The sequence below is a fragment of the Lissotriton vulgaris genome, chromosome 3_1 (assembly GCF_964263255.1).
Source record: "Lissotriton vulgaris chromosome 3_1, aLisVul1.2, whole genome shotgun sequence".
Taxonomy (NCBI): Eukaryota; Metazoa; Chordata; class Amphibia; order Caudata; family Salamandridae; genus Lissotriton; species Lissotriton vulgaris.
Genome location: NC_141689.1, coordinates 1514885638 through 1514911449, shown reverse-complemented (window position 1 = coordinate 1514911449; position 25812 = coordinate 1514885638). Strand labels below are relative to the sequence as shown.

The window sequence follows — 25812 nt, the reverse complement described above, 5'->3', positions numbered from 1 at the left end:
CCAGATTATGCAGCCAGTGACACACCCGGCAGCTGGAGACGAAAGTCCAGACTAAAAATAAAACTTAAATCTGCAAAACTATGTGACGTGGACAGTTAAAATGAGGTTCTGGACTCCTGTTTTACAACAGATAATAATGTATCTATCTATGGATGCCTATACCTGAAAAGAGACAATTTACTACATGTAAGTAAAAATATATATATTTTTCTGGGGCAGAGCAACTAGCCAAAGAACGGCCTTGACAAGAAAACAAAGCAAACAAGCACTGGCAAAGCCAACAGGTACGGTATGCATTCGGAGTTGTGAGAAAAACATTATAAAGACTGCTGCAGGGCAAAAACAAAACAATTGCTTACTGCATACAATATATCAATGAAATAAATAATGTAACGTGACGATTCAGAATACATTTGGGATGTAAAACATTGCATAAAACACTACAATGGAAGTACTTCACAGGCGGCGCAGGGCACACCAAACAACGGATTGCATGATGTGACAGAGGCTAGCTCACTCCTGTGAGAAGAGCCAAAGCCCACACTGCCCCATCAAGAAGTCTTGTAAAGCACAGATGACGGACTGTGTGCCTCGGCTTACTGTGAACAATGCTTCACTGCATGCATATTCTGCTAGACACCTAAACAGACACATTGTGAACGATAAACCTGCACGGGAAGGTAGGCTTAGAGACTGTTTCTAAGACAGCAGTGAAAAAGTAAACCTAGGACAGCAAATAAAACAAACTAAGTTAACAGGATCTGTTGTTTGGTGGTAATGGAAAAAGAGAGCAGCAGAGCACTTCCAGCCCTATGGTTTACTCTTTGGCGTATTTACTTTCGTGGGTTTGTGACGGTTTACTCCAAGTCTGAACTGCCGGACCTATGACTAGGCCGGTACACATTTCTGCAAAGAATATGACAAGGCTTGAACTTTACACCGTGAGCACTGAACACCGCAGAAAAGTTCTGTTGAACAGGAAAGAGAAGGGGACGATTACAACACTCAGTGAATGGGGGTTGGTAGTGAAACCAGCAAGCAACAGCCATCAAGAATAAAGTGTCTGAAACTTTATACTGGCTCCGATGGCAAGAAGTACATTTCATTACAAGACTGTTGACTTTCTAGAGAAGGATGCGACAGCTGTGCGCACGAAAGAGTTGTTTTGCAGTGGTAAATCAGCTTTCATTTGTGGATAATACACTTGTTTCACCAGCATTAATGTAGCTTTAAATGTGACAGTTACGCTTGACATTCCTGGGATTAAGAACTGAATCAGGGATGAAGTATAACAATTTGGGGGGCAGGAACCAGTGCAAAAATAACTACGTTCTGGATGCCTTCTCAACAGTTGTCAGTCTTTAAGTTGGCTACTTCATTGTAGGAGACGTTTTGTGCTGACAAAACGGAAAAAATTGTTTGTACTGGATTATTTTTGTAGTGGGTATGGCACTTAAGAGATTCACTGATCATTGGATACACAAAGGAAGGATCAGGTTAAGGCAGCACGTCCAGGGGCACCTAGGTCTTCCTTTCTCCCTCGTAGTGCGACTGGGTAGTAGCTGCCCAATTAAAAGGCAAGTTATATGGCTGAAAAGATTGCTTTCAGAACCTCTACGCCACACAACTTCCACCTCATCACCAGGGCAGTGTAAGTGTGAAACAGCCTGGCGAGCAGCAGAGCACCTGGTTCGTAAATATGGAACGAAAACTCCGACCAGCAAAGCGAGGGAGTTCAAGCAGAAAATAAACAGACAGAGAAAGTGCAGACTTGTTTGACAGCCCCAGGAGGAAAAAGCAACCTCTGAGGTAGCATGGCAAGGAAGGGTGTGGACAACCTTCTGCACATACACACAGAGAGGTAGCTGTGTGTACGGGTGCAGTGCGGGGAAGGGTTAAGAGGTGGCAAGTACGCAGCGGTCGGTTTTCATTTCCTGGATCCACTTTACTGCTGATGGTGCAAAGCAACTCTTTTAGGTACGACTTAAAAATAGCCTGGCCTGCAGATTCAGGGAGCTGTGATAGGGTGGTCTTACCCTTACCTGTTCTTGGTGTCTGCAGTTGATGGCGGCTGCGCTGCTCTCCTGCTCCTCCCGGTGCAGCTCCAGCGGCGCTTCCACGTCCAGCTGCTCAACGTGGCATCCAAGGCCCAGCCCCCGGAGCACAATCGCTGCGGACCAAAGACAGCGACAAAGGACTAACGTCAGCAAACATCACGGCCATAATGTAATGGTTGTTATCTGTGTGGATACATACCACGCGATATGTCAGCGTCTTGTCTGTAATATAGCGGCTAGCTTGTACCCCTATATTACAGACAATGCCGGTAGCTGAAGTACGCTTGCCTTGCGGAAAGAAGAACACAAATTAATTTAGGCTAAGCGAATTGAGTACTAATAGCGTTACTGGGCTGTGGGTGCCCTTATATCATTAGGTGAATTTATGACATAGAAGGAGGTTGTGCCTAAGCGCAAGTCCAGTCAAAACTCCTATAACACTCCTTTCAACGCTGCAATAACGCCGTAAGGCGAGAACGTTTAGTATCCCAGCAACTGCAGCTTATGATAACAGTCGTACGGCAGATATTGCGGCCATGTTGCGATGGTACTGCTTGGCCCGTCTCTCTGAACAGAAGGTGGCATTTTCTGTCTTCGCTGTTAACATGCAAATGGTCAAGAGAGACTTCACCGTCTGCTTTATTATACAAATAAAGCCAGACCTTTCCGCTCAGATACTAGCAGATATGGCGGCCACAGATTTCTGGGGTTTGCTTAGTGTTGTGTAAGCGCTCCACTGTTGCACTGTCCCTGTCTTTTCTTGCGATATCACCCAGACTATTGACAACTGCCCATTACAATCGTTCAACATCTAGTTGAAAGTTTATTCCTTAAAGGAGTGTGCTTTTATTAAGGGTTCGTATTTTTAGTAAAGGTTCGTAGTTTTAATCATGTCGTACGGCAAAAAGCAACACAGGCGTAATAAACAAAATGTAGCCTAATAACTTAACTGCCATCACCATTAGAAAACCCCTGGGAAATGTCTGCGCTATATAAAAACACATTCATGAATAATTAAAAATCATTTAAAAATATAAAATAAACATTCTCATGATACACTAAGGTTAGTGTTATACTGAGGATAGTGTGGCCAGATAGCTCGTAGGGTTCCCTATTTTTCAAAGAAAAAAATACCGGTTATCTGTTTGATGTTTTAAGATTCTGCAAAGGCCCGGACATTTAAGCATACATACCAACATTTTAACACTGAGAAGTGGATGATTTTGAAACAAAAATCGGAGAAATGCATTCTGAGAAGTTGTGAAGATATATGATGTCCACTATTCTAGTGGGCACCTTGCACCAGTCCAAACGACCCTTATTGATGGTAGGTTTAAAGTCAACCTTTATAGAAATCTATCCTAGTGGTAGCTGTGGAGAGAAGCCTTCAGGCTAAGACGTAGAGGCGAGTTAAGCTAGTTATGTTACCAATTATAATCTCTTGAATGATCAAGTGAAAGCACACCACACAAGGTATATATCAAATATATATGTATTTATTCTAAACACAACCCCTCTGGTCTCTTTATGAGGCTAGAGGTCAGGCGCGGTGCGTTCATAGAGGCGTGGGGGCGTAGCCCCCCCGCCCGCAGCCGCCCACAGGAGACGCCGAGGGAGAACTGACAGTGCATGACGTAGGACCGTTGGCGTCATGTTGATTGACATGATTGTCACCAGGCAGGCAGCAACACAAGTGCACATGAGTGGGGACGGAGGGTGAATTTTTTACCAGTGCCCACTCATGCGCACTTGTGTTTGTGCTTTTTTGCGCATGCCCATTAGGAGCCCTTCGGTCTCCTAATGGGCGTGCTACGAGCGCAGAGTAACCGGTGCCCATACAGCGCCAGGATTGGCTGCAAGGGGCTGCCAGCGTCATTCGACGACGTGAAGGCGCCAAGGGGTTGAAAAGCAGAGGAGGTGCGTTCCCGGACTGGCAGTGATGTAAGTTTTATGATATATTTAAACCCCCACCCGTGTGACATCACCCCCCCCCCCCCCCCCCCCCCACGCGACTGATGTACAGGGCTTTTATACATCATGGGTTTTCAACTCCAAATGACTACCGCAAGCATGTTTGTTCACAGAGCGCTATATGCTGCTATGTGTTGTTATGTGACCTTCAGCTAGGTATTTTTACATCATAATGTCAAGGTAACTGGTGATCATGTAAAGCGCTTCAATGCCTTCTTCGGGCATAAATAGCATGATTTCATTTAGTGTTACGAAATGTTTTGGATTTTCTTCCACAATATTTTAATAAGCACCTATATGTCAATGCAGTGACTTCGAGTCTCCGACAGTGTAATGGGAAAAACCTTTCACGTGTTCAAGCCCAGGGGGAATAGACGGCCTTTAGAAATTAGAAAACAATGGACTTAATGACACAGTACTGGGAAGGGATCGTCCCACATCATTCCACACAGCACCAGAACACCCAAACCAGTAGTGACCACCTTACTCAATCAAACACTCAGAGAGTGAGTCTATGCATACTACACACTGAGAGCTTACAAAAAGGTAAAAATCTACGAGATAAGAGGATGAAAGGCATGTGGGTATGTATGGTGCCAATGTCCTACAGGCAAGGTGAGGTAAGTGCCCCAAATACTTGCAAAAGCCTTCGCCTTGTCACTCGCTCCATAAATGACCCATTCACAGGATGCTCCTCGAAGTATCTTGGATCACCATTGACCGTGTGAGGGAACAATAGTGGATCTTATTAAAGTGATAATGGACACTTCTAAGGATGCTGCTTACCACCTATGTTTGTGGGTAAAGAGATTCACCACATAAAAAGTTTCACCACGTTCACAGGATCATGCGGTACACCCGGATGTGACAAAAATGGAACATTATCATGCAACACTGCGACAGATGTTTGTTGGCATTGGATGTCTGGCAACAGAATGATGTATTTGTGACTGAGCCGCAGGACTGCACACTGCATGCACACTAGCACTTGTAGGCTGCTCACTCAGTTTGTTCCTCTTCCAAATATTTTTGTTCGTTCTCTCCGTTTTTTCCCTCTTATATTTTCTGTCTCTTTTTCTGTCACTTTCTAAAATCTGCTTCTGGTTCAGGCACTGGCTCCGGCACATGAACTTTTGGCTCCCGAGACAAAATGGTATTTTGACAATTGACGCTCCCTTTCTATTAGTTAAAAGGCCTTTTGTTGCAATCCTGCATCAGTTATGTTAAAACTTGTCGCTTTGATACCCCCTCCCGCCTTGTGACAGCTTGCTTTTGTGCCACTTACACCTTACATCCTCCCCCTGTTGCTTAATTATGGCCCTGCAAATATTCCTGCCCTCCACATTTCACCAGATCTTCCTGTGGCTGCAGGCATTTACTGTATTTGGACGTCTCCGTCTCGCAGGATGTTGTTTTCCGCTGATAAACTACCATTGCACACATCCACCCCACCCCCCAAATCGCAACCGTATGAAAAACATGTTTTCCAGTTATATTCAAGTGTCAAATCCCCTCTGCGTGTCACAAAATTTTCAACATTGCTGAGGTTTTATATAGGGACAACACCAACCAAAGTTTTTTAAATGTTTCCCTTTACCACAAGAGCACCAAATCACCAATTCTACACATGGCTACCCGTATTTATATATGCTGCAGATCTAACTCCTGTATATCACAATCTTACACAATGGGTATATACAGCAATGGCAAGGACATTTTTAAGCACAGATTTTCTTTTTCTTTTTTTTAGTTAACTGCACAAGCTGGTTTCTACAGATCATGTCTGCAGCAGTGAGGAGTATACAACCTAACGCAGAGAAGGCCATGAAGTTCAACGAAAACACTGTTACTCAGTCGCTACTATGATGGTCGGCCTTGCTCCCAAAGCTCGCTCGCCATAGGAACTCAAACTTTTACGCCTCACCACTTTCAAATGTCACCAGCTGCCCCTGCTAGAGGTATAAGTACAATACAAGGAACTTAGTTAGCATACGATAAGTTGCACAGTATACTTTATGCCCTAGGGGCCTCACAAAACATATACTAAAATAGTGGAATAAGGACCATGTGAGGGATAGAAGTCAGGCCTAGGGCCTGTAGAACCGCTGGGCAACCAGGAGCCACCCAAGTTAGGGACACAGGAATCCCACGGGGGACGAATGCCGTGTCTAAACACAGCCACAAATCACCATTGACTTTCTATGGAGAACGAACAAGTTACAATTTTAAAGATTAAGGGTACTTAGAGGTGAACTACAATGAAACCCTTTTAGACTAGGACACTTCGAGAGTCAAGACCCACAGGAGCACCGGAGTACTCGTGTTACCTCACCCAGGGAAGCCGGGTGCATAGGTGTCTTTTGGTGTCGGGTTTCGTCGTCGATTCCTATGGAGAGCTGCGAAGAAATGCTGCAGGTGACCAGAAGAAAAGTGTCCGGGTGGATCCAAGGGTGGATCGGAGATGTGAGAACATTAAAGCAGAGGGGACCATGTCTGGGTCACTAGCCAGTGACCAGGATGGCGATGGGACGATGCCAACCAATGTCGGGTGTTTTCAGGTGAAAGAGGTGAAGCTTGACTCTTCAGCCACGAGGTCCAAGAGGCGTCAACGACAACCAGGAGCTGGATTTGACCTGACCCACAAAGGATGTCGAGTGCTGCAGAGTCAGAATCCGGATTGGACCCAACAAGCCTTGGCAACAACAACCCACGCAAGATGACAAGATTGGCTTTGGTTCAGACCAGCAAGGTCTGAGGGACTCCTCCTTTGAAGAGGAGTGAGAGCACGTCTGGAGCAACCAGGAAAGCTCATGAAATCAAGGATTGGCCTTCATGGGGGTTCACTAGCCAACGGACTAGGAACCACGAAGGCGCCTCAAGCTGCAGTGAAGAAAGGGAACTCACGGGTCACTCGTGGAGTGTTGGCCTCTGTACTTCGGTGCAAAAGGTGCTCGGGGAAGGGGCTTCAAATACCCCAATGCACAACTTCGGGATACCTCAAGAAGTAGGTGCAGTTGTAAAACTGCAGGATGTCTAGGAGTTCCTCCGGTCCCACGTCTCTTGTGTCAGCTACAGGTCTCAGCTTTGCTGGGAGCTCAGGTCAGCCTCAGAGATGTTTGGAAGTCTGTGTCCTTTGTCGCGGATCGTTCGGAATCCGGCGGGAGCCTCGAAAATGCAGACTGGCAAAGATGCTGTTGGTGCCTGTTTGAACAGGGTGGTCACTCCTTGACCACAAGGGAGATTTCTTCCGTCTTCCAGTCGATATGGAATGTCGAAGGTCCAAGATATATGTTGCAGAGTTTCGTCCAGGGTAATCTAAAGTCCTAGGGACGGGGATCCTATTCGTATTGCAAGTTTAGGGGTTGGACTAACTCTAAGGTCCCACCTATGGGTGGACCTGGGGAGGGGGTGGTTACACCCCTTCCCCTTTGTCCAGTTTCGGGCCAGAGCTGGGGCTGAGTGCCCCAGCAACCGGTTTGAACTGGGAAATGCATGGAGCACCTTGTGTGCCCCAGGCAGTGTCTGAAAAGCATTCACTAAATGCAACCCACCCTGCCCCAATAAATTAAAGCCTGTCTGTGGAGGTGCTAGCAAGTCCCTGGACAGGAAACCTTCTGTCCAGGCTTCCTCTGCCGGAGTTTCGTCCAGCAGCAGAAGGGCAGACGCGTGTCTGTGGTAGAAGCATCCATTTTGTGATGCTGGGGCTCTGTTTAACTTTAACCGGGTTTACTAGTATGTACATGACTTCTCCCTCTAGAAGGGTGGAATGCTACTCCTGCCGCCAGAACTAGTGGGGGGGGGGGGGGGGGGGGTAGTATTCCAAAGTGTTTAACACCTTACACAACTTGTTTTGATAAAGCCAAACCAAAGTTAGCATTAACCGCGAGGATTATAATGGCCTTAAGAGTATATGGTATGGCTATATCATAGAAAGCTATAAGGAGAGGGTTTCAAAAGCTGCACAGGGGCTCAGCTCTTGCTAGGGCACCCTCTCACACAAAACCAAGCACTCTGCCTTCAGGATTGTCAAGGCCTGCCATAGGAGTGACTTATAGGTAACTATGTGTCTATATATAAAGGTAGATATAGGTATACTTTATCTAAGTAAGGGGTGCTTACACCACCTTACCCATGCTGCAAGTGCAGACCTGTGGTGTCAGTTTGGAAGGCTAACCAGGGATGGCACAATACATGCTTCAGCCCCTGGTAGACCTCTGGGGTACCTATGCCCTGGGTACCTAAGGTACCATATACAGGGACTCATAAGGGTGACCCAGTAACCAATCTGGTATGTACCTAAAGTACATGGTATCAATTTAGAGAGAGAACAGCTAGGCTGTTGGCCTGATTAGCAGGGCTACAGCCCTACTAAAGTCGAAAAACCAGTTAAACAGCAAAAAGTGGGGGTAACCATAGGAAGCAGATCCTACTATCTTACATGCATTTTCCTCGTTGATTTATACTGAAGCAGAGGCAATTTTAAGCGGGAGGCAGCTAAAAAAAAATTCTGGCTTCAAAAATCAGGAGCCTCCCGTCTGTTGGCATGTATGAGTTACCTAAGTATAACTTTATTTGAAGTTCATATTTAGCATGGGCTTGCTATTTTGTTTACTTCAATAATCAGACTGGTATCATTAAGGCAGCTCTAGAACACATTTAAAAATGTTTTCTTATATTTACTGTTTGAAGTATGTATTGATAGCATACATGCCAACATATTAGAACAAGTATGTGGGAAAATCAGAAAAATTAAAAAGGAGAATGGATTTTCCCCATGATTAGTATTGATGCAGAGGCAATTTCAGTCGGTAGACAGCTAAAATAAAGCTATTTTGGGCTTTAAAATCAGGCGTCTCCCTCCTGAATCGGGACTATTGCCATGTATGTGATAAAGAGAGAGATAGAATACCGGCTTTCGGTGATTTCGCATTTTTTTGAATCGGCTGGGGCATAAAAATACTGGTCTTGCCAGTATAAAACCAGCAAGTTGGCAACTCTAGTCGCCAGGGCACACAAAAACGTTTCCATTCCTGTACTTTGCTTTCATTTATCACTGTTATCAGGTGTGTTGGCCCTGTTGCCTCAATTAAAATAAACCTAGACTACAACTTCTAGAGTGCACTGAAATGTTAAATCAAAACCCAGACTGGGAAAGTTGTATCCTGGTGAAGAGGGGGGATGGGCAGGGGTCTGAGGTATTGTTGGCTACCACGATAATGTAACCATGGAAAGTATAAATAAATAAAAAATAATCTTGCAGGAGAACAATACTGGGTGCCTTCAGCTAAAATACTCAGTTTCAAATCTATGCCTGTCGAAGACAAAGTCATACTCATAGATGTGGCAGAAAGGATCGAGCAGTTTGAATGTCACACCAACCTGTGAGTGAGTCTAAAAACCCAGTATTAACTAGGGTGTGATGATGTATGTATTTGGTGTTTATCAGGCACATATTTCACCATAAGTCTCATAGCGCTGACTAATTCTCAGATAGATCCAGCAAAATGGATGGACTGTGCCAGAATAGCCAGGTTTTGAGGGATCTATGACATTTCGTGATCGGTTTCCAAATAGAGAAGTAGAGGCAGTTTGTTCCAGGTTTCAGGCACAATTCTGGAAAAGGATCTGCCAGCATTTCTGATAGTGCGGAGCTTAGGTACTGTTAGGAGGTGTTTGCTAGTGGACTGAAGGGTTCTTACAGGTCGGTGCATTGTTAGTTTTTTGGCTAGGTATTGTGGTCCTTTGTTATTGAGGCTCTTATGTACCAGATAGCAGAGTTTGAATTGTATCCTCTTTTTGACTTTGAGCCAGTGTAGGGTCTTTAGACTGGACACTGAGAGTGATCGCGGGGGCAGGTTCAAGACCAGTCTGGCCGCAGTATTCTGCAGGACCTGGTGCTTAGTCAGATGCTCTTCGTTAATGGAAGCAAGAAGTGAGTTTCCATAGTCCAGGAGACTAATGATTAGTCCCTGTACTAGGGGCATGCAGGAGGATAGTGGAATCCACTTGAATATTTTCCTAAGACTGCGCATGAGACCATAGCTAGTGCGTACCAGGTTGTTAATGTGGTCTGACATAGAGAGTTTGCAATCTGTTATCAACCCGAGATTGCGAACAGCTGTCTTGGGTGGAGGGCAGGGTCCCAGGGTGGAGTGTCACCAGTCTTTGGTCCATAGTTTTGAGGCGTCCCCAAAGAGCAAACACTCTGTTTTGGGGGCATTGAGAAGCAGATGGTTGTTTGTCATCCAGACGTTTATGGCAGTCATACAGTGTTTGAACCGTTTTTTAGTATCGGAGATGTCAGGTCCCAAGGTGATTAATAGCTGCATGTCATCTGCGTATGACACTATTTGGAAGCCAAAAGCTTTGATTAGCTTGGCTAAAGGGGACACGTACAGGTTAAAAATGTTGGGCTTAGGCTGGAACCCTGTGGGACACCCTTGTCAATTGCCTGGGTTTTAGAGGAAAAGTCTCCTATTTGGACCTTGGAGGAGCGGTCCGTTAGGTAACTCTTGAGCCAGTTCAGTGCGATGCCTTTGACACCAAATTCACATAGGCGATCCAGAAGGATGCCATGTGAGATGGTGTTGAAGGCCGCCGACAGGTCAAGTAGGACCAGTATGGCCGATTGTCTTGCATCAAGGGAGAGTCTGATGGTATCGACAATCTCTAGTAAGGCCGTTTCTGTGCTGTGAAATGCCCAGAATCCTGACTGGGAAGTATCCAGCAGGTTATTGTTTTCCAGGTGGTAAGTAAGTTGATTGTTTACCAATGATTCTAAGACTTTGCCGAACAAGGGTAGGAGAGATATTGGTCGGTAGTTGGCTAGCTGTTTGGGGTCCGCTGTTGGTTTCTTCAGGATGGGTCTGACTACATCATACATCAGGACTGCCAATATGCTTGTTAGTTATTTAAACAATAATGCAAATTCTAGGGCAAATATTATGTTTTTTCTTTTGTAGATTACAATATAACTTCCAGTTAAGTATAACACATAAAGACTACAAAACCCAGGGGGATGTGGCCTGGACAACTAAGATGGATGATGCTCCTCGGAGTATTCGTCAACATCTGAGGTTATCATGGGGCTAGATCAACCAAATGATGACTGCAGTAACACCTCTACATCTCAAATACCCTTTTGTGTTGTTTGGTCGGCTCCTGCTTGTAGTGTTTATATCCATGTAGCCATCCCGAGTTTCATGAGGATTTATTGAAGATGGTTACAGGATACAAAGATGAGTAGTACAAGCCCCACCAGGAGCAGCCAGCATGCTACTCAGCCCACTCAACTGCGACTTCTCTGACTGATTCCTAACATTCTGAACAGCATCTTCACAGCAACATTCTACTGGTGGTGAAATAGCATTGCATTTACAAGAACACAATATAATACTGCTTCAAAAGGATGTAGAGAGAGAGGTGTACAAAGCTGTCACCGTAGAGTCAACTCCTGAGGTAAAATGGCAGCAGATGAAGGCTGATCCCCTGAACGCATCGATACCTAGTTGGTGGCTGACTGGGACCCGGGGAGGCCCATGGACCCTTGGCTTCGGCTCGATCGCATCTCTGAGTCCTTTGCCGGGCTCGATGAGAGCCAGGAGGTCTCCTGGAGGTGTGCTTGCTGAACTAATTGTGTCCGTTCCCCATGACCAACTCTTAGAAAGCCTGAGGTGACTCGCAAAAACACAGGAGATATGGCATTCGCTTCAAGGACTCAACCACTGAGAAAAAGCAGTCTGGAAACCCAAGGTTCAAGAGCCCAACCTATGCTAGAACTCGGGCACGCCTAAAAGCATTCATTGCTGGCATTCATTGCTGGCGAAAGAAGGACCTAAACATGGAACTGAAGACCTGGAGGGAGTTGTACCACAATGGTTTGTAAATGGAGGAGAAGAGGAGTTCCTGAGATGGAAAGACTCCTGTGAAGCATGTCGCCTGTCCCTGGGAGAAAAACATTTAACCATACAGGCTGGCCCCAATTCAAGCTCAGGTACTGTGCAGGCCCCAGGATCCACAATACAAATAATGTGCCTGTTCCTGCTGGCAGCAATGAAGAGAGCCCCCAGGGGGGTTGCCCTGCATCTGTCCTGGAGCCCTGACCCTCTAGACTCCCTATATCTGCCACCAACCAGATCACGATGGAGAGCAATGGTGGATAAAAGAGGAAGCCTGTTCCTCTCACCTGATACCCACATAAAAAAATGGTCATAGGGTTGATGGACTACTGGCGAGGGTCGAGCTGCATGTGCTGCCTGTGACTAGCCATCAGGTCCTCAATGCAGAAGGGCTAAGTCGCACACTTACTGACTGACTCTCTAGCCACACTTCATACAGGGGGCTGACAGACCCCAGCCACAAAGGTACATTGCATCAGTCCCTAGGTACTGCTCCTGACTGAGATTCAACGGTAGCTGGGCTCCTCCATAGGGTGTTAGCAATAAGATGGCACCTTAGTGGTTATGACTGAGCTCCAATTATACTTGTATAAACTGGCCTTAAGATTGGAGTTTGGAGGAGCTTCGCGGGCAACCAAGATGGCCGCGTAAGCTCGGAGCTCCGCGGACCTTCCGATCCTCCGCAACTATCCTGCCTGAAATCCTGATCCACGAGGGTGGATTTCTATTGCTGATGGTCCACAGAGGCGAGAACCGTTTTCAGATTACGAATCGGTGTTTCCTACGCTGAGCTACGTCGAGTGGGACTCCGTGCCAGTGCAGTGCCATTGTCTCTCCGGACTCCGTCACTACGCACGACCGACCTGCGGAGTGCCTGCCTGTCGTCCTCATCGGTGGGGTGTTAATGCTCACAGTGCGTTCCTGAGACGGCCTCTTGCTGTCCGGCATAGACGAGATCTCCGGCTCATTGGGCTCGGGCTTGCCTGACATAGCCCTTTCATCTCATCGGACCTAACATGGCGGGCAGAGGGGACCCCGACAAGACATCGGGCAAAGGCGTCCGCGGCAAATCACAGCAGCAGCAGAATAGGATTGAGCGCTATACCCAGCCAAAGACGCCACCTGTTACTGGACCCTCTGCCAAGAACCTCCCGCCCTCGGGCTTGCCGGACGGCTCGGAGCCTACCCTGAGCGACATCATGGGGGCCATCACTAGTTTCCGGGCGGACATGCAGCAACAGCATGAAGTCCTTACACATAAAGTGGACACTATGGCCGTCGACCTGACTCTCATTAGAGCCGATCTAGGTAAAACTAATGATCGAGTCAAGAATCTGGACATCAAGACATCCAGCCTGACGGCCGACGTCTCAGATTTACAAACAGAGGTCCGGAACCTGCAGAGGACCGCGGAACGCTTCTCACAGCGGCTGGAGGACTTTGAGAGCCGTGCCAGGCGGCAGAACGTCCGCATTGTTGGGGTGCCGGAGGGTTCAGAAGAGGCGGCGACGGACCTCCTTGTAGAAGACCTGATCAAGACCCATCTGGCACCGCCTGGCCTTAGCAACTTTTTCTCGGTGGAGCGAGCTCACCGAGTGCCGGGTGGCCCGCCGAAGTCGGGCGTGGCGCCTAGACCCATCGTGGCCCGGTTGCTCAATTTCCGAGACAGAGACGCGGTCCTGCAGGCTTACAGACGGCATGGACCGCTTAAATTTCAGAATGCCGAGGTCCATTTCTATCCGGACTTTACCAGGACGGTACAGCGACAGCGCCAGAGCTACGCCGGGGTGAAGCGACGACTACGGGATTTGGGGTTCAAATATTCCATGATGTTCCCTGCTAAGCTCCGGATCGAACATGAGGGCCATGCCCTCTTCTTTGACTTTGCTGAAAATGTAAGTGACTGGCTGGACACTTTACCGCCGCGCCGAGACGCTCAGGATGAACATGAAGGTGGTGCTGCTGGTGGCCCGGACCTATGAGACTTGGCTCTATAGTGGGTGATTCATCGTTTGTTATTTCTGCCTCATATGACTATCGGATATTGCCTTACTTTACCCTGTTGGCTTTCCTGTCTGTACATGGAGGGTGGCGGGGGGTGTTCGCGGAGATTCCTTACTCCTCTGGGTCTCTTCTTGTAGAGTAGTTATGGGGCGACAGGCACACTGCTGGTTGGGGGGGCTTTTCAGTCATATGCAGGGGTGCAGGGTGGGGGGTGCAACAATGCAAGTTTATTTGTTTGTTTGTTCCTTTTCTTTCTCTTTCTTGAGGCAATGGATTGTGTTTTTCACTGTTTATTTGAGGATTGGGTTGGTTGGGGTCGGGTGGGGTGGGTTGTTGGACGATGGGGGATAGGAATTTAAAAGTGCTTAGCTGGAATGTTAATGGGTTGGGTGACCGAATTAAGAGAGGGGTGGTAATTCAATTGATAAAGAGACATATGCCCGATGTTGTACTTCTCCAAGAGACGCATTTGGTAGGGAACTCCTGCAAGGCCCTAAACCGTAAAGGCTACAAAATGGTTGCCCACTCTGGGTTCTCCTCGGGTTCCCGGGGGGCGGGCATCCTTGTGCGTGCGTCCCTTCCACTTGAAATAGACGTCACAGTGCTTGATGATAGGGGACGCTACGCCGCTGTGGCAGGAAGATGGGAGGGGCGTTCCCTAGTGCTGCTTTCGGTTTATGTTCCCCCAGGCCTCCAATCCAGCACCTTCCAAGACCTTGGTGGCGCCATCTTGTCCCTGCCTACGGGCTTCTTGATCCTGGGGGGTGATCTCAACTCAGTCTGCTCTGGCACCCTTGATCGCCAACCACCGAGGGACCTCCGGAGTTCCCAAATGTGGCTGCCGGCCTTCTTCGACTCTATGGGTTTGGTGGATAGCTGGCGGCTGATGCATCCCGCGCTCCGCCACTTTTCCTTCCTCTCCGGTGCCCATGGGAGTCTGTCCCGTATAGATTATGTCCTTACCCTGGCGGCACATTCGCCTGCCGTGTCCGAGGCCCGTTTTCTGGCACGGGGCGTCTCTGATCACTCTCCGTTGTGGGTCTCGTTCGACTTTGGCATCGTCCTGTCCAGCCGTCCGGTGGCGGTGAACCCTTGGTATTTCCGCAACCACAAGACGCGCGCACTCCTAGCCAAGGCCATCGACCTGTATTTCTCCGAAAATGCTGGCTCGGTTGGCTCGGCGGTTACCCTGTGGGAGGCATTCAAGACTGTGTTGCGGGGTGAGGCCCTAGCTCTCATCGCGGAGACTAAGCGAGCTCGTGATGCCGACCTTGCGCATATTGAAGAAGAAGTCCTGGAACTCGAGTCCCTTTTGGGGCCTGAGCCAGACCCTTCTTTTTTACACGACCTCTCCCTGAAACAGTCGGAATACCATGACCTCGCTACGAATGCCGCCCTAGTTTTGGCCAAGGAACAGCAGGGCCGCATTTATGACGTTGGGGATAAGGCCGGTAAGTTACTGGCCTGGTTGGACAGGCGCGAGATGGCAAGCCGGGTGGTTCCGGAGATCCTGGGCGAGGACGGAGTGGCGGTCACGGACCCGTGCGCTATTGCCGAGTCTTTTGCAGACTACTTCCGGGGTGTCTATACTTCTGGTTCAGACCGCACCGAGGCCGATTCAGCCGAGTTTCTCTCGACGATTGACCTCCCCTGTCTTTCTGACGAGGAACGTGCTGATATGGATCGAGATATAACCGCGGACGAGATTGCCTTGGCGATTCGCGCCCTGCGGTCGGGTAAAGCTACCGGCCCCAATGGCATACCGGCCGAGTTATATAAGATTAGGCCGGACGTGGTCTCTCCTCATTTGAGAGCTATGTTCCTGCGGGCCCGGGAGGAGGGTGTCCTCCCTTTGGATCAACGACTGGCCACCATAGTGGTCATTCACAAGGAAGGCAAGCCGAGGGACGTTTGTAGATCCTACCGTCCTATCTCTCTCCTCAACGCGGAACCCAAGATCCTAGCTAAACTGCTTGCAAATCGGCTGGTCGGAGTCATCAGCGACTTGGTACACCCGGACCAATCAGGTTTTATTCCCCGCCGTAACACTGCCCTCAACCTGCGACGGCTGCATGGAGTCATGGCCAGAGCTCACGCTCTGGAGGAACCGGCGGTTCTTGCTTCCCTTGATGCCACGATGGCCTTTGACTCCCTGGAGTGGAGCTACCTTTGGGCGGTGTTAGCAAAGCTTGGGTTTGGACCGGGCTTCCTGGGCTGGGTGCAACTTCTTTATGCGTGCCCACTGGCTGCTGTCACAGTTAACGGTCGCATGTCGGCTTCCTTTGCGCTTCATCGTGGCACGAGACAGGGCTGCCCCCTGTCACCGCTCCTGTTTGCGCTGGCCCTGGAGCCACTTGCGGCCATGTTACGCTCGCACCCTGACCTGCATGGAATCACCTGGGCCCAAGGTTTTGAGGACAGGGTCTCCCTGTATGCGGACGACATCCTGCTTTACCTTACTTCTCCCTGTAAGTCGCTTATTGTGGCGTGCGACGTGCTCCGACTGTTTGGGCGCTACTCGGGCCTGATCATTAACTGGGCCAAGTCCTCCCTTTACATTCTCAAAGGAGACACGCCGCGCCTCCCTAGGGGCTGCAATATACAACTGGGCGGACAAGGTTTCAAGTACCTGGGAATCTACATATCGGGTAGTCCTAAGGCGCGTTATGACTACAACCTACTCCCTCCTCTTCAGCGACTGCGGAGGGACGTTGATAGTTGGCGCAAGCTTCCGCTTTCTCTCCTGAGCCGGGCGGCATTGTTTAACATGATGTCCCTGCCCAGGTTTCTGTATGCCTTGCAAAATACCCAGGATCTTGTTCCGGCTCGCTACTTTAGAGAGGTTGAGAGCCTGCAGCGTGCCCTGCTCTGGGAGGGTCGGCCTCGCGTCACCATCCAGAAGCTTACAATGCCGTGGTATGACGGGGGCATCGCTCTACCAGACGTGCGGCGGTACGACTGGTCCTCTCAGCTCACTGCCATCAACCATGGCCTTTATGGCCCCGCGGACAGCCCGGGTTACGCTATGGACAGGTGGCTTTTGCGTGGAGGCAACTACTACCGCGCCCTGTATTTCAGGTCCTTTGATCGGCGCCTCACGGGCCCGACCAAGGCAGCGGTTCACACGTGGCGGACGATTACCAAGATACAGGGCTGGCAGGGCAGACTGACGAGATTCACCCCTCTGTATGATTCCGATATCCTAGGCAAGCTCTGGCACACCAAGGGTTTTGATAAGTGGGACCTCATAGGTATCTCGAGGGTGGAAGATATGGTAGCTAAAGGTGAGGTTAAGACTTTTCCCCAACTACAGGCTGAATACCACTTGGGTGGATCGGAGTTTTTCCGTTACGCCCAACTGAAGCACGCGCTAAACGCTGCCAGGCCAGAAGAAGGCGAAATCCCTGAAAGCTCCCCCTTGGAGGACAGGATTCTGGACGGCCATATGCCTGATAGTGCCATTTCTTTGTCCTATAAGAAGCTGATTAATGTTAGAATTGACCTCCTCCAGCGCCTGCGAGAACAGTGGGTAGCCGACGGCCTGGAACTGGATGACGAGGACTGGCAGAGTGCTGTGTCTTCCCCTAAGGAGGTCGCCATTTCCTCGCGTCTGAGACTAGTGCAGTTCAAGATCCTCCACCGGGTGTATGTTACCGGCCCCCGGCTTGTGCACATGGGCTTCTCGCCTGATGGCTTTTGTCGTCGTGGCTGTGGAGCCCTTGCTACCTTCATCCATATCTTGTGGGAGTGCCCTGTAATTGCCCCCTACTGGGAGAGAGTACACCGAGTAATGAGGGAAGTGACTGGAGTTGAGTTGGCAGCGGAGGCGCGGAGGTGCCTCCTCAACATTTGGGAGCCGAATGACTACAACACGGCGCAGACTCGTTGGGCTACCCTGGGCAACATGATTGCTAAGCGAGATATAGCGCAGAAATGGGGTTCTAACGCGGCCCCCCTGGTGGTGCAATGGAAGGCCAATATGGACTGGTGTATGTTACGAGAGAAGACTGTGTACGCTGCCAGGGGGAGGCCTCAGACATGGAACAAGGTGTGGGGGGCGTGGAATGCTTACAGGGGTGACCTGTGCTTACCGCCGGAGCCTATTCCTCGCGAGGAACACCTGTCACCGTAACCTACGACACCAGCTATTTTACACTTACTGTAATTCTCCTGTTCTCCTTCCCCCCCCCTTTCTTCTACATCCTACTTTTCGTTCTTCTCTAGATTCTTACCTGACCTCAGATGCCTCCAACTGACTCATACGCATTTCTTTCCTCCATTGCCTTTCTCTTTTTTTTTTAAAGTTTTTGAAAACCTTTATTGTGCACAATAACAGTACAAATACGGGCCCACAACCATCCGGCCGGCCACGAACACTCATGAAGCACTAGTGCTTGCAATACGGTGACAAGGTAATGCAGCTTAGCAGTAGGTGCAATGCGAAACACAGATCAGGAAACGCTGCAATACCTAGGCGCAGGAGCAATGCAGGTTAATTTTAAACTTTTTTTTTACGCGACTATTGAGATCAGGTCATAGTACTCCATACATAAACTATTAAAAGATAAAGAACGAGGTCCATGTAGGTGGGACTTGACGAGTAACAGCAATATCAAACAATTCGAATCACAACATGCAAGTCCCGACCAGAGGAGGGTCACAAATTAGTCATATCACCAGAAAACTGTCTCAGCAACCCCTAAACATCTGCGCCGCCACCCATCCCCCAATATGCCTAACACGGACCAAAGAAGAAGGAAAAATCATAAAAGAACAAAGAAAGGCACCATAGAAAAAAAAAACCCGAACCAAAAGGTAACCCCCCACCCTACACACATGCAGAGGCTATGGCCTGCCCCCCCCCTAGCAGAGTGTCTGTCGCCCCATAAACCCGAAATATAGCAAGAGAAGAGAAAAGAGGAAGAAGAGAAGGCAAAGGAGAAAGTGAAAGTAAAAATAATCCTGTGATATAGGGAGTAGGAACAGTAATCCATCCCTGGACTCCCACAAGAGAGAAACCGGGAGGAGGACCAATCGTATATGCATGCGGACTCCGCCGGCCTAATAAACATTTCCCGCCCCAACAGCAATATCAAGCAAAGCAAAAACAGTAGATCATTCAGGGAGAGTCAATGAACAGTCCGTAAAAATCAGGCCTAAGTCAAGGTCCACCTTGCCTCCACCCATCCGCTCGGGTATCAAACCAAAGAAAGACTCCTAGCCCTGGCCCGTTCTGGGACTCGGCCTCTCACCCCTCCTACGTGGCAGTCCAGTGCGGTCCAGGAAGACGAGAGAAAATGGCCGCCCTGAGGAGGGGGGCGGTGCGTAGACAAAGAAGGAATGGCGTCCGCTCCTAGGAAAGGATTTTCCCTCGGTATCAGTCCTCTCTGGCGTGTTCAAGCCACAAAAGTCAAAAAGCAGAGCAATCCAAGTCCGTGACAAGAATGCTGATAAAAAAACAGGAGAGCAATCCGCCGGTAGCCAATCCTTCCGCGTCTCAGACAATTGCACACAGTTGAGCTCGGAGCGAGGGGGAAACTCTGTTGCGACGACTGAGCTATTAAGTGGCAACAATCCGCTACCCTCCACAGCGGTGGTTACTGTAGCATCCACTGTATCCCTTCGAGGCAATGTTGTGGCGTTAGACTGTAACAGCTCCCGTCCGGAACTTTGTGGGAGACAATTCCCCTGCTCCTGGCTGAAAGCTTGGGCGCAAGCATCGAGCCGTACCCCCAACTCGCTGTAGGTGCTTTTCATTACGGATTTCAACTCCCCCAGGGCTGCCATCACATCTTCAAGGGTGAAGTCAGGCTGTAGTGTCCCTGTTCTTGCACGCCCATGGGAAGAGCGTGCTCCGGCCCCCTCAGAATCAATGTGCTCGCTGTGGCGTGGGGAGGCTGCATAGATTTCCACACCGTGGCGAGCCACCGGCATCGCCATCTTGTCTTCTCCCCAACGAGACGCTGTGGGGGGGGGAACGGGGGAAATTCGCGGGGCGCAATAGTGCAGCAGGAGCAGTCCCCGGGCTAGCGACAGTCCGCCCGATCTGGGGTAGAGCCTGTGGGTCAGTAGCCAAGTGGTGAGGCAGACAGTGCCCGGCGGGGGTAGCCTTCACCGGCCAGAGGGACGAGGAGAGCGGAGCAAAAGCATGGCGGCCGAGAACAAAGGACTCGCCGGGCAGACACCTCTTCCCCCCGTCACCACACGGCACGGAGCGTGCATAGCGTTCACAAGTGGCAGGTAGCGCTAAGGCCGCGCTCCTGCAAGGAAGCGCCGTCCAGTCGGCGGAACACCGGTGGCAGCAGCTCCGTTACCCGCACCTTTTAGGACAGAAACTGGTGAGTGGAGCAAGCAGGATTGCGGTGCGGGATTCCGGGGCCGGCGGAGCCGAAGGCTGCGCGTCCGATCAGGTCGCCATCTTGGCTCCTCCCCCTCCATTGCCTTTCTCATGCGCCTTTTGGCGCTTCTTTCTTGGTTTCAGTTATTATATAAAATAAAAAACAACCTGTAATGTTCTGATGTGATTCGTTTTGCACTTTACTCCTCCTGATACCATGCTGCCTTGCCTCCGGGATGTTAGGCTGAATAGCTGTGTGCTTTGATATAATAAAGGTTTTAAAAATTTAAAAAAAAAAAAAAAAGATTGGAGTTTACCCTATGGAAGTCCAAAAGCATACTTGCTGCAACCTATGGTCCAGACTGGGTACTGACTAATCATCGACTTCCCACTAGCCTCATTGCCTGCTGTTGTGAAATGGAAAGTGAAATCCTTGGGGTTTCAGAAGATCTAGTGAATCAAGATACACTCCCTTCAGACCAGTGACAATCCACCAAAATTGAGAGATAATGGATAGAGACTGTCTTCCCTCCTCACAGGCTGTGATAAAGTGGCTCTATATATACTAGACCAAAGTAAGGTACAGTGTGTACAGAGACCACAAACCCCAGAGATATAACAGAGGTTAAAGTCAGGGCTGACCTTACTATCAAAAGTTGAAGCTTGGTCGAGCAGTAAGGCAGTACCAGAGTACATTGTAAAACATTTGCTGTACACACTCAGTCAGCAAAAGATTTCACACACTTAAGGACTGAACTCCAGGCCAATTGTTTTGATATCAAAAGATATAGTTGTTTTATTTTAAGAACCAACAGGTATCAAAATATACTTTTCTCAATTATGAGTGATCTCAGGTAGGGCAGAAAGGTAATAACTTTGTAAACACAGTAGGTACAGGGGTTGCAGTAGGCAACATCATTCTAAACACAATTTAACATTGATCTCAATGGGTTTTTCTACAAAATGCAGTTAATTACTTTGTAGATTACTTTTGTAGTTCCAGGACCCTAGATTCAGTCCTGGGATGTAAGCTGAAAACAGTTTAGTAAAAAAGTTTTGGTTATTGCAATGCTTTTTAAGGAATATAAAGGTATTTCAAAAGTTCACACTTAGAAACATTTCAGTGAAAATCTAGCAATGTTATCAAATTGGAGAAAATTCAGGTGACAGGTAAAGTACGTTCTAGTTACTTTTGTACTCCAGTACTGGGCTCCTAGGTCCAGCACTGGGATCTCTACTTAAGACAGGTAAGTAATTATGTTTCAGTATTTGGTACGATTTTTAAGGAATATTTCAAGTTTTCAAAAGTAGACACAAGAAATTTCACAGAAAAGCAGACAATGAATTCCTATGGAGAAAATTCAGTTTACTAGTAAACCCGGTTAGGATTACTTTTGCGGTTCAGTACTGGGCTACAAGGTACAGTTCTGGCTTCTCTCCTGATCACAGGTGAGTACTTTGGAATTCGTTATTCGGCTGATTTTATAGAAATATTTTAGAGTTTCAAAACTTCACACTTGAAAGATTTTTCGAGTCAAACCAGTCAATGTTATCCTAAGGCAGGAAAGTGAGTTATCGGTTTCCAGGTGAGTACTCGACCAGTGAAGTTAAGGTTCTGGGCATAGACTCAGGGGTCCCCCAGGGTCAGGTAGGCACAGTTGGTACACCCTCAGCGGCACAGGGGCAGCCGGGTGCAAAGGTAGTTAGGCCCAATGTTATCCAATGAGAGGCATGGGGCCTTCGGTTGGTGGCTGCTGGCTAGCAGGCCACGCGGCTGTGGGAGCTGGGCTCCTGGTCACTTGCTCAGGGCAAATGGGGAAGTAGGATAGGACACAGGGTGCACGGCCAGAGGCACTCGGGCGGCTGGGTGCAGGGTGCTTTTGAGCCGTTAGGCACTCAATATTTTCAATGGGAAAGGTAAAAAGGGAACAAAGGCTGTAGACACGGGGACGGTGATTCTTCAGGTGCGACCACCACTTCGAGAGGTAAGTTGTGATCTTGGAGAAGAGGTAGGTACCCCCGAAGGAAGGCACAGGGGGCCGCAGGGCGCCGGGTGCAGGGGTGTCTTTGTGCGTCGGGAAATCTTACCCTCGGCTGGTCGCGGTTGGAGGGGTCCCTGGTTCTGAGGCTGCAGGCGTCGTCTGGTTCATCGAGGAGGGTCTTTGGTCACTGGACTTCGGGTCCCAGTCACCGGGGGGACGTCCTCGTGGTCGTGGTCAACTCGGCATGGGCCGGGCTCGGCGGGTGCAGAGTGGGTTAGTCTGGTGCTTCCTGGCTAGCACCAGGGGTATGGTTGTTGAAGCAGAGCCTCTGCTTATGGGAGTCCCAGTCTTCAAGAGGGTCAAGGCAGGCAGGTCCTCCAGGGGTCCCAAGGTTGCTGTCCGCAGGAGTCGCTGGGATTAAGCAGGAGCAGGTTCCAGGATCGACAGGCCGGTAGGGCCAAGTCAGTTGGTGTCATCCTGTTGTTAGCAGCTGCACGGCGGGTCTTCTTCTTCTTGATCTTCTTTCTTCTTTTTTTATCGGGATCTGCGGAGGAAGGTTCAGGGAGCCCCTAAATACTGAATTTAGGGGCGTTACAGGTAGGGCAAGGGCAGGGACCAATAGGTCCCTGTCCTGGGGTGGGTACACCCCTTAGTCTGCTCCTCTCCGGTGGGACGGGGGCAGGAACCTAGCTGTGATTGGGCAGGGCTCCCCATCTTCAAGATGGCAGGAGCCCAGGGTCGTGCTTCACCTCGCCTCTCGCACCTGAGGGGTGGGGTTGGCACAGGCTGGCACCCCCCCTTCCTGACAGAGGGTTTCTCAACAGTCTTCCTGCCAAAGTGGGGGTCATAACTGGTGGGGACCAGTTTCTGGGTACAGCAAATGGTCTGGAGAAGCTGGCAGAGATGGCAGGCCTTTGAAGCTTCCCCCTGCCCATCCTGGGGTAGGAGACGTAGCACCTCACCCAGGACGTGCAATGTTGCGGGCCCAGGAGAGCGGGGGCTCTCCACCCAGGGGTCCAGCAACATGTCTGCTGTGTGGCAGCTACGGCAGCCTCTTAGTCCAGACGTGGATTGTGGGTTAGATTTCAGTGGGCATCTCTAAGATGCCCTCTGGTGCATTTTACATTAAATCTCACACTGGCATCAGTGCGGGTTTAATGTGCTGAGAAGTTTGATACCAAACTTCTCAGTCTTCAGTGAGGTCATCATGGTGCTGTGGAGTTCGTAATGTCGACCTCCCAGCACCGTATACTCTTAATGACTAGGGGCTGACAGGCGGCCAGAGATGCCAATTGGGTTTTAGTTTTAACACAGTTTTAGGTAAGGAACACAGGCCCTGGGTACCTGGTTGACAGGAGCCCAGGGCACACTTAGTCAAAGCACATCAGCAGTTCAGCAAAAAGTGGGGGCATACCATTGCAAGAAAGAAGGCATTTTATCACACAGGCCAAACCAAAATGGATCAATTTAGATCCCAACTTACAGAGATCACTAAAACTGTTGCCAACTCAACCCAGATTCACTGTCTGCCCAACTCTATGGACACTATGCAATTTTGTAGGCAATACAGGTTTCCAGGGCTGTGCTGGATGCCAAAATTGGGGAATTGGAAGCAGATATGACACTTCTCCGTCAATATTTACAGAGTGTGGACAACAGGATCTCAGAGACTGACGGGTGAATGGCAGAGTTGGAGGGTGTGATCACCAAGCTGAAGTCTACAGTGTTCCAACGTACTGCAACTACCAGAACCCTAGAGCAATAGTCAGAGGACGCTGAAAATAGGGCATGAATGGGGGCGTGGCCAAGTGTCCGACATGGCGGGCGCGCTTTAACATCACTCCCACAGCCCATCATTAATCCTCCTGTAATTCTGCCATTTCTTGCAGCTACCTTCGCCCTGAACCCCTGCAGGCTGTGGTGAACCGATGGAGCGATCACTGCGCATAAACCAGACTCTCCTGCTGCTGTGTGCCCGCCATCGCGGTTGGCGTGGCCGGGCCCGGGATTCGTCCTGGGCATGCTGTGGCTCCGGTGCGAGAGATCTTCGGCCACTGTACACGGTGGGCCATGGGTGCTGTCTGGTCGCTAGGGCCCCTCTGACTGTTGTCTAGGGCGTGGCAGGGACTGCTCTTTGCCCCGCTTTCCTTTACAGCATCGCAGCTTGGGGGAGGGAGCTGCCGCCGGCAGTGGACGGCCATTTTGTAGAGGCTTGCCGGCCTCCCTGCTGTGTTCTTGCCGAGCGATCCCAGCGGTGGCCGCTCGCGCTGCTGGAGAACTGGTCATATGGGCAGTGGTGCCTTCTCCAGCCTTGCACCAGGAGTCGTCCCCTGGATGCCTGGGATCGCCTGGAGTGGCTGCGTGTGTGGCCTGAGAGCCGCAGTGAGTTCTGGAGGTGCGGCTCCCCCCCACCTCCCCCTCTCCTCCTTCCTGTAGTGGGGACTAGAGGGCGCAACCGTCCGCTTCACAGTCCGCCCTCTGGCTGCATCTCTTGTAGACCTGGGCCTTGGCGGAGACTTGTTGGGCGGCTTGTCTGCTCCTTCAGTGAAACCTGATCCCTGTGGTGACTACCCTCTACGTGAATCATCCAGGTGAGTGATCTGGCCCCTACACCTTATTTACTGTTCCACGCAGGGAGACTGTAACTGCAGCCTGTCGCCATTCCCTGTGTCTGCCCGTTAGGTGGGGAGGGGGGTGTCTGCCTGCGGAGGCGGCAGGGCTAGGTCCCGGTGTGGCTTGTGGGTATCGAGCCCTCCCCCAGTGACCGCGTTTGGACTACCAGTGGTGTGTCCCAGTGGCTGGGATACCCTCTCACTTCCAGTCACCTTCCCCATCTGGAATATCCCCCCCAGCATTGTTCATGATGGCTAGGAACAAGCCTACCGGAGCCACGTCTAAGCAACCTACCATAGACAAGTACTCTGAGGTCACCTCTCAACCTCCTGGCCTGCAGGCCGCAGCACCTGCCATCCCTGATAGTGCCACACTATTGGCAGCCATTATGCAATCCCGAGATGCCCTTGAAGCCAAAATCGGTGATGTGGACTCCGACGTCATGCTCCCCTGGCAAGACCTTCGTAATGGGGTGCAGCGGATCACCGAAACAGAAAAGCGGATCTCTGCGACGGAGGACGTTGTCACCACCTTCCAGAAAAGGGTCTCTTCTTTGGAGTTACTAGCGTGCGGACTGGAGCTACGGTGGAGGACGTGGAGGGCAGAGCTCGGAGGAATAACCGCCGGTTCTTGGGGTTGATCTCTTTCTTGCTTAGAGTTTGTGCACATCCTGATACCTACCCACCGATCCATTTATGCACTGCCGACCTGACATGTCTCTCACCCAGGATAGGCGCTTAACTATTGTTAGCTGGAACGTCCGGGGAACACTGGACAAGGTTAAACGTAGGGCAGTGCTCCGCCAGGCTCGGCGCTACAGCTCTGACATTCTCATGCTACAAGAAACACACCTTTTGGGCAACAAGACACTCTGCCTAGTGCTCTTTGACTTATCATTCGGGCTTCACCAGGGGGTCCCGGGAAATGGCGATACTGATCCATCGCAGACA

General features: G+C 49.9%; 1 protein-coding gene across 4 annotated transcripts in view; it reads right to left on the bottom strand.

Annotated features, from left to right (window-relative positions):
• SEC31A (SEC31 homolog A, COPII component) overlaps window positions 1–2189 on the bottom strand; it is a 256619-nt gene extending 254430 nt beyond the window's left edge. For 2 of the 4 annotated variants that reach the window (XM_086961993.1, XM_086961995.1), the window contains exon 1: window positions 2043–2146. The gene's annotated coding sequence lies outside the window, so the exon portion shown is untranslated. Of the gene's footprint in view, window positions 1–2042 lie in introns of all 4 variants that reach the window. The other 2 variants (XM_086961994.1, XM_086961992.1) reach the window with 2 other exon arrangements.
• Window positions 2190–25812: the final 23623 nt, after the last annotated feature.